Source organism: Podarcis erhardii, assembly GCF_964252035.2.
Source record: "Podarcis erhardii genome assembly, chromosome: 4".
NCBI classification, from domain to species: domain Eukaryota; kingdom Metazoa; phylum Chordata; class Lepidosauria; order Squamata; family Lacertidae; genus Podarcis; species Podarcis erhardii.
Genome location: NC_138508.1, coordinates 54,583,777 through 54,589,050, shown reverse-complemented (window position 1 = coordinate 54,589,050; position 5,274 = coordinate 54,583,777). Strand labels below are relative to the sequence as shown.

The 5,274-nt window shown below is 41.4% G+C and overlaps 1 protein-coding gene across 1 annotated transcript in view; it reads right to left on the bottom strand.

The window, feature by feature from the left end:
* The window catches only part of CLIC6 (chloride intracellular channel 6), a 133,424-nt gene that overhangs the window by 36,544 nt on the left and 91,606 nt on the right, over positions 1-5,274 (bottom strand). The gene's annotated exons all lie outside the window — the stretch shown is intronic.

Here is a 5,274-nt window from a genome sequence, read left to right as displayed (position 1 = left end):
GTAGGACCTGATCCTGTGCAGACATGTGTTTAGTTTTTGTCCTGAGTTGTACTGGCCCAAGGATTACTGAATTTTGCCAGCAATTATATCGGATAGCTCTGAGCCCTTACTTTTACAAAGGCTAAACATAATTGTACAAAACCACTACTGTAGGCCTTTGGGGATGTTAATGAGGAAATCTGGAACAAAATGTGATGTACCCTTGGCCTGAGCCCCGTAGCACACTCCATTTGAGGGCTACTTGGACCAGTTTGCTGCTGTGCTGTGATGCAATTAAACTATTGGTAGCAGAAAGCTCCAAGCAGGAACAAGTGTATTGGACTAGAACCACTGATCTGGTCTAGGATGCCAAGGGTATCATGACAGTTCTTGGTCTACCTATTTTTGAGGGATTCCTTTTTTTGGGGGGGGGGAGTATTTTTCTGCCTACTTATCTATGCAGATACCCCCTTTTGATATCTGTTGGTTGGCATAGAAGCACTTGCTTGGTTATTTTATTTCTAAAATTGATCCTCTACATTTTTAGTGCCAATTCCCACATCACTCTTTGAGGAAATTATTGTCTCCAGTTGTTATCTTTGATTCATTGGTCCATATAGAGAGCTTTATCGCCATCTCCCACATGTGACTTAAATTTTGATATTTCCAGGTAGTTCAAAGAGCCAGGCAGGTGAATTGCAATGTATCAACCTACATTTGAAAGGCCCAAATTGACCCTCACATCGTTAGGAATGAAAGGTTGTAACCATGGCTGGCCTTCGAAATGACATGTTGCTATTTTTAAATGCCATGCTGCTGTATAAATATTGCGGGAGGAGAAGAATAGGAAACATAAGTGCCCCTTCCTGCTTCCTGTTTCCATATACCATCATATGCAAAGTGTAACTCTAGCATCTCTGCCTACAGTCAGATGTTTGGCAGGAACAAGCATAATGTTTGGCTTTATCTCTCTTCCCTACTTAGTCCCTTCCATCAGCTAAAGCTATACCTTTGCCTGAGATGGATGAGGGGAAAATCATACAGAATGTAATTCATTGGTTTTTGTTACATGGTGCTCCAAAGAATGAAGAACTAAAAGCAAATTTTATTTATTTTTTAATGTTCAGGCTCTTGCTCTAACAACAATAACAAAAAGCTTACTAACTGATAATTTGTTTATCTATAAAACTGCTGTATTTTTCTTCTAGGACTAAGATGTGGTTTTGTAAGATCTAAATTTATAGTCCTTTTAAATAACCTTAATAGTTGCCATAGCTGCTTACATACTTGGCATCTTCTTACATACACTTAAGAAATGCAAACTTGTATTTTCAAATATATATTCTGTGCTGTTTTACTTTTAAAATGTTACATTTCAAATGATTCCAATGTGAGTCCAAGCTTTAGGCAACTTCAAGACTGCAGAAAGACATGGAAATAGGTATATGAGCTAGGGTAGTATTCTTGAGTATAGTGCATAAGGGTGTTAACCAACCAATCCTCAGTTCATATCTAATCCCACCCAAATTCACTAGCCTTTGTATATGGTGCTGTTTCTGTTCTTAAATGGATGTAATGAAGATTACCAATATAATGGTTGGGATTCAGAGAACCAGTTAGGGCAATGAAAATAGGTTTGCACTAGCTCAGTGGGTTTTGTTTTTTGCTTTGACCCCCATATTATCATATACCTTTTTAAACAGTTTGCCATATAGATTGGAGGCTTACTGTTTTGAGAATTGCTTTAAAATTCCTGTGAGCTTACAGAACTAGTTTCATGGTTCTTTACATCTTGACTAATGCAATGCATTTGGAGCACTTGAAACGTACCATATGAATGCTATCCTTTATTCTTGTTAGTAGTCACTTAATTTCATTTCCAAATCCTGAAAATAATGCTTGGATCAGCCACAAGGGGGTGAAGTAACACCACTTACAGTATTTGCAAAGTTTGTCTGAAAGAGAATGCTTGTGCTTTTAAAACTCTGTTTCTGCTGGTGTGTATAATTTGTCAGATATATTCCAGATAAACTATACATCTGACCAACCTCTCCTGCCAAATAGCCACAGCAGTTACTAGCCTTCAGACCCGTAGTAGGTTAACTTGCTATTCACACCTATATTAGTCATATGTATCCATGGCCTCTTTGCCTGAATGGAGCTGAAAGAACCTAGAGTGCTTTCAGACAAAGGGCTCTTAGTGCTTTCAGTTCTGCTTTCTGCTGCATCCAGAATTGCAAGCAAGCATTGACACATGAGAGTTATAGCACTCTTTCAGTTGTGCTTTCTATTATGTTTAAATAGTGGGCATGACTTATCGTGTGAGAAGTATTTATCCCTCCTTTTCCTCCCACTCCTCATGGTTGTGTTCATTATTCATATCCTGATGTTGCTTTCTGTCCTTCTACCCCCTTTCTCAGTAGTAACTAAATAAGCACTGTCAGCCATTAATTGTTTTTCTCCCCCACCTTGCTATTTCCTTTTTTTTTACTGCTAACTCATGCAACAGAAAAGGGTTTGGTTTTTTGAGTCTCAGTAGCACAGACTTAAATTTATTGCAAAACTGTTGCCACCCAATCCCCACCCTGCCCACAGTCTTCTTGCTGCTTATTAGTATTATTATTAGTAGTAGTAATTTTTTTGGATTGCTTATTTGCCCTGCACCATAAGGTCCTGGCAGATGATTGATAGGTGGGTGGCCCCATGAATCTCACTGAACTGTTAATCAAAGACTTGACTGAAGATTTAAAAACAAAGGTTGCAAAAGAGTAGGTACACCAAGAGAATGACTGTTATTTGGTTCCTGCTTAACTAAGAGAGTCAAGGTTTTAAGTAAAGTTTAAGGTGCTACTTCTAAAGGACACTCAGGATCTCGGGGCTCTCAAAGGCCAAGCAATAGGTGATATGGTGTTCTTTCGATTAGGTTAGGAACTGGCAGAAGATTCAGTGATAACAATGTCAGGTGGAGTTTCCAGGCTAGGGTGTAGAGTAAGGGTGGCTAACCTGTGGCCCTCCAGATGTTGCTGGAGTACAACTCCCACCACCTGTGAATATTAGCTCTGTTGGCTGGGGCTGATGAGAGTTGGGAGTCCCAACAACATTTGATTGGTCATTGGTTAGCCACCCCAGGTGCAGGGAGTGTGGGCACCCTCTTGTCCATGTCAGTCCAAGTCTTCACTCTCAGGGGCAACCTTCTGGGGGGCCTCATGCCAGTAGTGTGTGGGACTATTGTTTTTGTCCGAGAGGCTAAATTCCAGCCATACAAAAGTCACAGGTTCTCTCTCTCTTTCTCTTTCTCTTTCTCTCTCTCTCTCTCTCTCTCTCTCTCACACGCACACACGCACGCGCGCGCACACACACACACACACACACACACACACACAGAATCCAGACAAACAATAGGCATTCTAAGTTTTCAAAGACAGATTGAAGCCAGCAGACAAAAGCACCCAAGAAAGTAATGGAGCAGGGCCAGTGAATAGTGTAGTTCTAGAGCAGCGGTTCTCAACCTGTGGGTCCCCAGATGTTGTTGGACTACAACTCCCATCATCCCTGAGCTCTGGCCTTGCTAGCTAGGGGTGATGGGAGTTGTGGTTCAACAGCATCTGGGGACCCACAGGTTGAGAGAGGCTGTTCTAGAGAGTCCCCGAGGGCTACACAAAGAGGCCTCTGGGGCAGCATTCATCCCTTCAGTACATTGTTTCAGCTGGAAACTTTCCAAATGCATCTCATTTTGGTTCACTAGATCCTTGCTAGCTCATCTCCCAAAGGCAAAATGTAGCTAAGATGTTTGTGAGGAGACACAAAATGTCTGTGAAACTGTGCTCTCCAGCAGTATCATATTTCATACTGCTGGTCACACTTGTTTTTTTAAAATAGAGTAATTTGCAAGCATGGGAAAGTTCTGAAGAGGTCTGCTAAACGATTTCTTAAAGAGTTTTAGCACATTAATCAAGCATTTGACCAGTGCAGAAATATGGAAGATAAATACAAGTTTATTCCACTCATGATGTATTTTCCCCATTCCATTACCCTTGGTTTCCTTTTGAAGTTGAATTTTTAGTATTAAAAGGAAAAAACTCTATAAAAGGTTTTCCACTTCCATTATCATCTACTCCTTCCTTCTCCCTTTTCACTTCCACTATCTTTTTCTTAAAGAATATACCAGAGTTGTATATAGGGCAAGGTCTGGTCATGTAGTGGATTTCTATGATGCCTCATGGTTCTTTTAGTGGCATATTTAGTAGCTGTTATAACTTTGCTAAAATGCCATACCTGTATAGACAAGTATTCAGTCTGTTTGCTAGTATAGGCGTGCATTCCTCTGATTTGTAACATTGAAAGGAAACATGTGGATGGCTGGCACTGGGGTTCTATCAATAATAGAGGCCTCTTGACTTTTGTCCCCAAAGTTCTGATACGATGAAACTACTTATCACACCCTTTAAAAACTACCCTGCTTGAGCTTTGCACGTGTATTTTTGTCACATGTCATTGGAATGTTCTCACCAGCAGAGGGCACTGCACAAGCAGTCACACAGGGCCTGCTGCAGAGGGAGATGTCTTGGCTGAGAGGTAGCAAGCACAGCTTATTTGTCCTTGGCCAATCCAAGGAACCTCTGGGTGCCTATGTGAAGGCTGTCACTCTATTCCAGGAGCTCTTAGGATATTGCGCTTATTCCTTTTGAACTTCCACTGCAGGTGGGGGAGCGTACAGTCACACTCAGGTCCTGCTTGTGGGTTTCCCATAAGCATCTGGTTGGCCACTATAAGAAGAGAATGATGGACTAGATCTAGCAGGACTCTTATGTTATATATATGTGCAGAGGAGGAGATTTTTTTATCAGATTCAAGTTCTCCTATACAGTGGTACCTCGGGTTAAGTACTTAATTCGTTCCGGAGGTCCGTTCTTAACCTGAAAATGTTCTTAACCTGAAGCACCACTTTAGCTAATGGGACCTCCTGCTGCTGCCACGCTGCTGGAGCACGATTTCTGTTCTCATCCTGAAGCAAAGTTCTTAACCCGAGGTATTACTTCTGGGTTAGCAGAGTCTGTAACCTGAAGCATATTTAACCTGAAGCGTATGTAACCCGAGGTACCACTGTATAATCCTTAGGGGGAAATCTTCAGATTGTCCCCCTCTTTCTCTTCATGAAAACATGAGTTTGACAATTGTAAAGATTCCATAACTTGGATTCAGAAAAGTGCAAGCATAATGGCAGGTGTTCCTCCTCTCCACCTTTGCAGTTCCCTGTGTCCTATGAAAAGCTGCTCTTGAAGGTCAGAGAACCCT